The sequence below is a fragment of the Taudactylus pleione genome, unplaced genomic scaffold, assembly GCF_031769625.1.
Source record: "Taudactylus pleione unplaced genomic scaffold, aTauple2 ptg000127l, whole genome shotgun sequence".
In the NCBI taxonomy this organism is placed as follows: domain Eukaryota; kingdom Metazoa; phylum Chordata; class Amphibia; order Anura; family Myobatrachidae; genus Taudactylus; species Taudactylus pleione.
In genome coordinates this window covers 13,259,706-13,270,029 of record NW_028284529.1, presented here as the reverse complement: position 1 = coordinate 13,270,029, position 10,324 = coordinate 13,259,706, and the positions used below count along the sequence as shown (strand labels likewise).

The 10,324-nt window shown below is 40.1% G+C and overlaps 2 pseudogenes; one reads left to right on the top strand and one right to left on the bottom strand.

The window, feature by feature from the left end:
* Positions 1 to 3,326: 3,326 nt before the first annotated feature.
* On the bottom strand, positions 3,327 to 3,444 carry LOC148523836 (5S ribosomal RNA; annotated as a pseudogene).
* Positions 3,445 to 9,328: 5,884 nt separating this feature from the next.
* On the top strand, positions 9,329 to 9,446 carry LOC148523835 (5S ribosomal RNA; annotated as a pseudogene).
* The last annotated feature ends 878 nt before the right edge of the window (positions 9,447 to 10,324 follow it).

Genomic DNA, 10,324 nt, shown 5'->3' with positions numbered 1-10,324 from the left:
TGTCTTTACCCATCTGCGCTGCCATCTTCCCACATTGAATGCCACTCTGTACCTCCATCCAGGTCACTCTGTTCTCCCAAACCATGCCACTCTGTCTCCACTGCATCCGCACCACTATTTCCCATGCATCTGCATCACTTTATCCCCCACATCTGCACCACTGTTTTCCACCCATCTGCATCACTTTGGCTCATTTCCATCAGTGCTAGTTAATCTCCCCCCCTCTCTGCACCTATATGTCCCCATCCACACTGCACTGTTTCTTCCCCCATCCACTCCACTGTTATCCCATCTGTGCAGTTCTATCTTCTGCTCAGACCTCAGTTGCATAGACTGCATGTGTGTATTCCAATGAGCACACAATTCTGTGAATTAGCAGCTCCACCATTTTGTGAATGACCGCAATCTCACTCTGTGAGAGTACTGAATCTGCAGTTAACCACAGGGTGTGATGGCATACCATATCCGTATTGCACAATGAACACATCCATTAAGGCATCAGCCTTAATGATCGGAATTTCATTGCTTTTTTTAGTTTGAGGGGCACAAATTCAGTAGGTTTATTGAAATTTCAGATCATGTGTAAGAAGCCTTAATGGGACATGTGAAACCATAAGTTTTTTTGTCTATGAATTTTCATTTCTTTTTTATAATTTATTAACCCTCAGGGTTTTGAAGAGCAAACCAGGACACCTGCAGGACAGAAGAACAACAAATAGGTACACTAGCATGGGTGGAGGATTTGACAGCACACAGGAGGTGTTTTGGGGGTGCATACGGAGACACAGCTGTGTGGGAAAGCTGCAGGTGTGTGGGGCAGTGGCAGCAGTGAGGGTGTGGAGCAGTGGCAGCAACAGGGCCTTGCACATAATTATTAGTGGGTGACAAAGGGACTCACTGGTTTTCGGCATGCACCTAAGAAAATCAAATCAATAAGACACAGATGCATGGAAGTATCAGTGAGATCCATCCATGTATCTGTAAAAAATGAATGTTTACTATAAAAAAAATTACATGCCCCCACAGCACAACCAGCATTGAGCTTTGGAGTCCCAATGCTGGTTGTGCTAAATAGAGGGGACAAACAATGTAGGGGATCCCTACATAAAAATGGAATTCTCCCATAGATAACTCCTGAGGGGGGCATGGTGGTTAAGGGGCTACATCTCAAAAGCTATTGAAGGTACCAAGCTGAAATTTGGTATGGGCCTGTAGAACTGTCAATTGGTGCTGCAAATTTCAGGGCAAAAAACATAAAAATGAGGATTTGGGAGTAAATTAAAGTTCAAACTATCAGTTTTTTCTGAAACTCTCAAGTAGAACCACTTTTATGCTGTTCTCTATGGGGGATTTTTGGGAAGGCATAAGTCAGTATACAGGGCAAACTTAGACTTGGGGTTTGTTTTATTAGCTAGCTATTGTTCCAGGTCAGGTGCTTTTAGGGCTCAGGTAAATTAGAAAGTTACAGTTTTTAAACTATTACCTCACAAATGCACCATTATACAGAAAGGAAGCTTCAACTTGTTGCGCAGCCTCAGTTGGTGCCATCAGCAGGTGTACTCACTATGGCTTCACTTGGGTGCACAAAGATGGCTGGCCAGGGTGGGCAGTACCACCGGTTGAACTATAGAGTAGAAGTGAGCATTAGCTGCGGCTGGGACCTGGAAGGGGGGTAGGGGGTGTTTGCAGTGCAACCAATGCAGGCTCGGATCAGGGATATCCATGATACCTTCATCAGTGTGTGATAAAAATAAACACTGCTGCATGGACGGATCAGTGAGATCCATCTGTGCTGCTATGTTTATAAAAATTAAAGTGTTAAAATTAAAAAAAGCATACCCCTGCCTGACCCAGTACTGGTTGTGTAAAATACAGGGGACAAATGATGTAGGGGTACCCCGTATTAAGCACAACCAGCACTGGGCTATTCAGGACCAGTCCTGGATGTCAAAATATGGGGGACAAATGACATAGGGGTCCCCCTGTATGCAGCACAACCAGCATTGGAATTTTAACTGGTCATGGTTCTGGAAATACAGGGGTAAAATGCATAGAGTTACCCTGTATTATCTAGAACCAACACGGGACCCTTTCTAGTGGGAGGGTAATGCCACAGCCAGGGGAATATCACCAGCCGAAGCATAACCCCTGACCGCTAGCATGCAGCACTGAGCAACAGTTCAACCCGCCCATGCCAAATTTCAGCTTGGTGCCTCCAGTAGCTTTTGAGGTGTAGCCCCTTAAAGAATATGTCCCCCCCCTTGGGAGTTCTCTATGGGAGAATACCATTTTTTTTTCATCCTTAATAAAAGAGCACAAACGTGTCCTTATAATATATATATATATATATATATATATATATGTATATATATATATATATATATATATAAACAAAACAAATAGCGGCACTCTCAGGACTTAAGAAAAGAAGACTCACGACTCCACCAGGTCTCCGTTCAACGTTTCAGTCGATTGGACTTTTATCAAGAACAGCAACAATGTGAAAACAAACATACCTTTATACCCCCAAGCATTCCATGAAGTGAACACGAATCCTGCCTTGCCGCCCGCCGAGTGCATGACGTCACTCGGGAGGGACCGGCGAATGCATGATGATGCGGCTGCTGAGAACTGAGGACACCACAAAAGGTTGCCATGGCAGCCCAGTTCTACAAAGCAGTCGCTACAACAGGACAAAAAACATGATAAACAATATATATCGCATGATGCCAACATAGGCTCTAAGAGAACCTAATGGTGGTGATAATGTTAGAGATACAATACAATGCAAATCAATATGTATAAACACGAATGCACGGACAGGTAAGTGACATAAACCAAATACAATGCAGAGAAGTGTGACCAAACAAACAGTGAGCAAGCATAGATCATATATAATAAATCAAGCTGTGTGAAGATGATGGGCAATTAATACGGTACATGGTACAGAACTCTTATGTATATACGTCACAGAGGAAGTGCACATATCAATGAAACATGTGTGGAATAACAGAGGTCATGAGTACATAAAAAAGAACCACTGTAGAAATGGCCAGAACCAGCAAATGGTATATAACCATGACAGAACTGATACTATGATATTGATGTGTCAGAAAAAATAGTTCAAGAGTCTCAGAAATACAACAAGAAACTGACAAAGAAATTAGGTGAACCTCAGATGCTGTGAACATCAGATACTGTAATATTGTATAGACATGGCAAAAATGCATATAATAACGGTGGATGAGGAGAGGACAAAACATAAGAAAAATGTGGAAGACAAGGAAAACGGAAGTGTTGGCTGAAGTGCAATTGAGGATAGTGTCTATTTACAGCACCAGGTATTCCAAGGTGGTCTCACATCCAAGTACTAACCCGGCCTACACTGCTTAGCTTCAAAGATCAGATGGTATAAGGCGTATCCAGTGTAGAATGGCTGTAATTAAGACATAAATATTCCAGAATACATGCACGGCCGATGGGCCCGCTGTGGCCAACACGTCCAAGGGGAAAAAGAAGGGAATGGGCAGAAACAGGGAAAAAAAAGGAAGGAAGAGAGGGTAAGGGAAAACAATGGCAAAAATACTGTTGCCACAGTATACAAGATGTGTAATACTTAGTTATACCACAGAGGGTAAAAAATACCCAGTAAGTACTGGAGAGTAAGTGTGCTCTAATGTCAAGAGAATGTTCTTTAATAGTAACATGAAAAAGATAATTGTTTGTTCAGTCCAGAGGGGGAAACTGTATTCATTTTATAAATCCAAAAGGTCTCAAGTTGGAGAAGTTTCTTTTCTCTGTCACCTCCTCGTTTAGTGGGGGGGACGTGGTCGATTATCTTGTACACCAGGGTAGATAAAGAGTGTCGTAAGTTCTTAAAGTGCCGTGCCACAGGCTGATCTACTTCTTTCCCATCAAGGGCCTGTCTGATTGCAGTCCGATGTTGGGCCATTCGAATCCGAGCTGTACAAGTAGTTTTCCCTATGTAGACAAGTCCACAGGGGCAGCGAATCATGTAGATGATATACTTGGTGGTACAAGACAAAACATGTTTAATAGGTATGCGTTTCCCAGAGTGTGGATGTACAACATCGGGACCTGTTTCCAAATATCCACAGGTGGTGCAACCAGTGCAATGATAACAACCAGGTTTTTTAGAGAGTTTGTATCCAAGCAGGATCTTAGAGTTTAGTAGAGGTTTGATGGTATGATCTGTATTGACAATGGGCCATAGGCGTTTAGTGGTAGAGTTGATGTATTTACTGGCTATATTGTGCTGATTCACAAATATCAAAGTGTTTGTGTTTCTAAGTCTAGAGTCAGTTTGTTGGCTACATTGTTGGTTTGAACCAATGGCTCTTTCTTTCACCCGTAGAAGATCTTTATGTCTGTAGCCTCGTTCCAAAAATTTGATGATCATGTTGTCTATTTCAGCAACAGCCTGTTGAGGGTCGTTGGTAATTCTGATTGCTCTTACAAATTGTGAATATGGTAGGCTTCTTTTAAGAGACACAGGATTATGGCTTTGTGCATGTTGTAGAGAGTTGCCATCAGTGGGTTTATGATAAACCGTGGTGTTGAAACTGGTACCCGTCCAATAAATGTTGATGTCCAAAAAATTTACATATTTTGGACTTTGTTCAAAAGTAAATGTGATGTATTTATGCTTGGTATTGATTTTCACCATGGTTTTGATGAAATCTTCCACAGTGCCTGACCAGAGGACCAAAATGTCGTCTATGTACCGAACAGAAAAAAATAAAAATTTATTGAAGTCTGGATTATTCAAAAACAATTCTTTCTCGACGGCAAACATATAAATGTTGGCAAAGGATGGTGCTACATGAGACCCCATGGCACAGCCTTTTTTTTGGAGAAAAAAATTATCATGAAACAAAAATAATTGTTTTTCAAAGTTTGTCTGAGAAGACATATAAAAAAGGTTTATCTATAGTTAAAAATTGCAACATGTCACTAGTAATGAAGCCATGTGATGTATATACATAAGAGTTCTGTACCATGTACCGTATTAATTGCTCATCATATTCACACAGCTTTATTTATTATCTATGATCTATGCTTGCTCACTGTTTGTTTGGTCACACTTCTCTGCATTGTATTTGGTTTATGTCACTTACCTGTCCATGCATTCATGTTTATACATATTGATTTGCATTGTATTGTATCTCTAACATTATCACCACCATTAGGTTCTCTTAGAGCCTATGTTGGCATCATGTGATATATATTGTTTATCATGTTTTTTGTCCTGTTGTTAGCGACCGCTTTGTAGAACTGGGCTGCCATGGCAACCTTTTGTGGTGTCCTCAGTTCTCAGCAGCTGCGTCATCATGCATGTGCCGATCCCTCCCGAGTGACGTCATGCACTTGGCGGGCGGCAAAGCAGGATTCGTGTTCACTTCATGGGATGCTTGGGGGTATAAAGGTATGTTTGTTTTAACATTGTTGCTGTTCTTGATAAAAGTCCAATTAACTGAAACATTGAACGGAGACCTGGTGGAGTCGTGAGTCTTCTTTTCTTAAGTCCTGAGAGTGCCGCTATTTGTTTTGTTTATATGCATGGTTGTTTAACCAATTTGAGGGCACCCAGGCCAGTTTTTGATTTATTTAGTGGAGTGCCGGCATTATTTCCATATAATTTCCCACTGTGGTCTTTTTGATTACTCTTCTTTTTCAACCTATCAAGAAACATCTCTATTTTTTATTTTTACTTTGCTTGTATTATTCCTATTTTTTTCATCATCTTTTTTTCATTTGTGTGAACTATGGACTAATATTGGTGCACTTTAAAATATATTTTTTTACTTTTTCTATAGCTATTTGGACTTGGATTGATTTTTATTTTTATTTACATATAGATTTTTTCTATCATATATTTTTTTTCCACTGTCCACATATCAACATTCTTTTCTTCATGATACCAGACAGCCTTTAATATTTATATACATTTACTCTCATTTCCCTTCATTTGTTATGTCTCAGAGCAACACAGTAACTACCGCCACTCCATCTGATTGGAGTGGTTTTTTACATATACAATTACCTATAGGCAATACACTAAGTTTCAGTGAGTCAGAGGCTGAAAGTCGTTACTTTAAAGAGACTTTTCTTGATACTGCAGGGACATCCTCCACTGAGGAGCTCTTTGTTCAATTGCTCAGATTAAAGAAAAAAGAAATCGATTATCATTTACACGGAGTTACCCTATCTGATTATCACAAGGAAAGAAAAATACCCAGAGGATTCAGGATTAAGAATGTCCCCAGCATTGGCAGAAATAGTGTTGATTTCTGCAGGAGATGGGTTGCCGTCCTTAATAAATGCTCCCTGGATCTCATGTTATTGGTTATAGAGGAATGCAGCAGAGAGCTCAATAGTGTCCGTGACAAAATTAAAACTTTTGAAATTTCACACAAAAATAGTCTTTCTAGAGATAATCCTGATAGCTAGCTTGACAAACTCAATACACAAATTGAGGACTATAGAAGGAACCTCATTTCTTACAAAAAAGAAAATTTGGCAAAAGCCAATACAGATTATCAGGAGCAAAGGGTTTATTCGTGGGCTACTGGCAGAACACTCAATCCCAGATTTCAGAGAAGACACTTTAGAACTCCCAGACAACCATTTGACACAGAAGGCTCCAGCGGGGCTAATTCCTCACAAAGTGATCAGGATTTTCAGTCAGGTTTAAACCCATTGACACAACGTCCCCCTTTAGGTGTGTCTACACGGGCCCATAAAGGAAGCGGCCTCACACTAGGCGTAGCAAACAAGGGGAGAGGAAAAAGAGCGTACCAGAAAAAGACATAATTGTTAATTTGTCCTCTAGACCACTCAGCATGTCCGAGTTTAAATTATTACAGAGGGGCTTGTCATTCATTCCCAACTGTAATTTCAATGGTTTCCATTGGAAAAATGGACTTATGGAGACTCAACAGGAGTCTCAAACTGAAATAATTTTTTAGCAACTCTACCAATACTTCACCTCCCACAAAATCTGCCCCTTTCAAAAAAACTTCCACCTTTGAACCTTGTTCTAACAACGCTTCTATCAAGAGCTTTATTAGAATATTAGATCATGATGTCACCACACACTTCAAGGGCTTTAATTCTTTACACCATAATTTATCGAAAGAGGAATTTGTTGCCATCACCACCCTTAGCAAGGATTCCTCCATTGTTATTCGTTCAGCTGATAAAGGAGGTGCGATTGTCATCCAAGACAGAGACCACTATGTCAAAGAAATCTATCGCCAATTAAATGACTTAGATACTTACTCATGTTTAACTCATGATCCGGTATCCAAATTCAAGAAAGAACTGGACATTTGTTTATCTGAAGCTTTACAACATGGCTTCATTACTAGTGACACGTTGCAATTTTTAACTGTAGATAAACCTTTGGCCCCCCTGCTTTACAGTTTACCCAAGATCCACAAATCTCTTGTTTCACCTCCGGGTCGTTCCATCATTTCCGCTAGAGATGGACAATACAGTAAAACTTCCAAATATCTTGAACATTTTTTGCAACCTCTAATATCACAAGAACCTACTTTTGCTTGATTCACACTCTCTACTAAATAAACTACATTCCTTACAAAATCTACCCACAAATCTCATTATGTGCACAATAGACGTCAACTCATTATACACCAGTATACCTCATAAGGAGGGCTGTGAATACATGGAGTCTTTTTTAAATTACATACTGATTATCAGGGACCCATATTGACTTCTTTATATGTCTTCTCAGACAAACTTTGAAAAACAATTATTTTTTGTTTGATGATTAATTTTTTCTCCCAAAAAAAGGCTATGCCATGGGGTCTCATGTAGCGCCATCCTTTGCCAACGTTTATATGTTTGCCGTCGAGAAAGAATTGTTTTTGAATAATTCAGACTTCAATAAATTTTAATTTTTTTTTGTTCGGTACATAGATGACATTTTGGTCCTCTGGTCAGGCACTGAGGAAGATTTCAACAAAACCATGGTGAAAATCAATTCCAAGCATAAATACATCACATTTACTTTTGAACAAAGTCCCAAACATGTAAATTTTTTGGACATCAACATTTACTGGACGGGTACCAGTTTCAACACCACGGTTTATCATAAACCCACTGATGGCAACTCTCTACTACATGCACAAAGTCATCATACTGTGTCTCTTAAAAGAAGCCTACCATATTCACAATTTCTAAGAGCAATCAGAATTACCAACGACCCTCAACAGGCTGTTGCTGAAATAGACAACATGATCATCAAATTTTTGGAACGAGGCTATAGACATAAAGATCTTCTACGGGTGAAAGAAAGAGCCATTGGTTCAAACCAACAATGTAGCCAACAAACTGACTCTAGACTTAGAAACACAAACACTTTGATATTTGTGAATCAGCACAATATAGCCAGTAAATACATCAACTCTACCACTAAACGCCTATGGCCCATTGTCAATACGGATCATACCATCAAACCTCTACTAAACTCTAAGATCATGCTTGGATACAAACGTGGGAAGAACCTAAAAGACTGGTTAGTACACAATGATGTCAGTCGTGGGCCTCCCGTTACGGACCATTTTCACTCTAAAAAACCTGGTTGTTATTGTTGCACTGGTTGCACCACCTGTGGATATTTGGAAACAGGTCCCAATGTTGTACATCCACACTCTGGGAAACACATACCTATTAAACATGTTTTGTCTTGTACCACCAAGTACATCATCTACATGATTCGCTGCCCCTGTGGACTTGTCTACATAGGGAAAACTACTTGTACAGCTCAGATTCGAATGGCCCAACATCGGACTGCAATCAGACAGGCCCTTGATCGGAAAGAAGTAGATAAGCCTGTGGCACGGCACTTTAAGAACTTACGACACTCTTTATCTACCCTGGTGTACAAGATAATCGACCACATCCCCCCCACTAAATGAGGAGGTGACAGAGAAAAGAAACTTCTCCAACTTGAGACCTTTTGGATTTATAAAATGAATACAGTTTCCCCCTCTGGACTGAACAAACAATTATCTTTTTCATGTTACTATTAAAGAACATTCTCTTGACATTAGAGCACACTTACTCTCCAGTACTTACTGGGTATTTTTTACCCTCTGTGGTATAACTAAGTATTACACATCTTGTATACTGTGGCAACAGTATTTTTGCCATTGTTTTCCCTTACCCTCTCTTCCTTCCTTTTTTTCCCCCTGTTTCTGCCCATTCCCTTCTTTTTCCCCTTGGATGTGTTGGCCACAGCGGGCCCATCGGCCGTGCATGTATTCTGGATTATTTATGTCTTAATTACAGCCATTCTACACTGGATACGCCTTATACCGTCTGATCTTTGAAGCTAAGCAGTGTAGGCCGGGTCAGTACTTGGATGGGAGACCATCTTGGAATACCTGGTGCTGTAAATAGACACTATCCTCAATTGCACTTCAGCCAACACTTCCGTTTTCCTTGTCTTCCACATTTTTCTTATGTTTTGTCCTCTCCTCATCCACCGTTATTATATGCATTTTTGCCATGTCTATACAATATTACAGTATCCGATGTTCACAGCATCTGAGGTTCGCCTAATTTCTTTGTCAGTTTCTTGTTGTATTTCTGAGACTCTTGAACTATTTTTTCTGACACATCAATATCATAGTATCAGTTCTGTCATGGTTATACACCATTTGCTGGTTCTGTCCATTTCTACATATGGCCACTTATACAGTGGTTCTTTTTTATGTACTCATGACCTCTGTTATTCCACATGTTTCATTGATATGTGCACTTCCTCTGCGACGTATATACATAAGAGATCTGTACCATGTACCGTATTAATTGCCCATCATCTTCACACAGCTTGATTTATTATCTATGATCTATGCTTGCTCACTGTTTGATTGGTCACACTTCTCTGCATTGTATTTGGTTTATGTCACTTACCTGTCCGTGCATTCGTGTTTATACATATTGATTTGCATTGTATTATATCTCTAACATTATCACCACCATTAGGTTCTCTTAGAGCCTATGTTGGCATCATGTGATATATATTGTTTATCATGTTTTTTGTCCTGTTGTTAGCGACCGCTTTGTAGAACTGGGCTGCCATGGCAACCTTTTGTGGCGTCCTCAGTTCTCAGCGGCCGCGTCATCATGCATGCGCCGGTCCCTCCCGAGTGACGTCATGTTGTTGCTGTTCTTGGTAAAAGTCCAATCGACTGAAACGTTGAACGGAGACCTGGTGGAGTCGTGAGTCTTTTTTCTTAAGTCCTGAGAGTGCCGCTATTTGTTTTGTTTATAT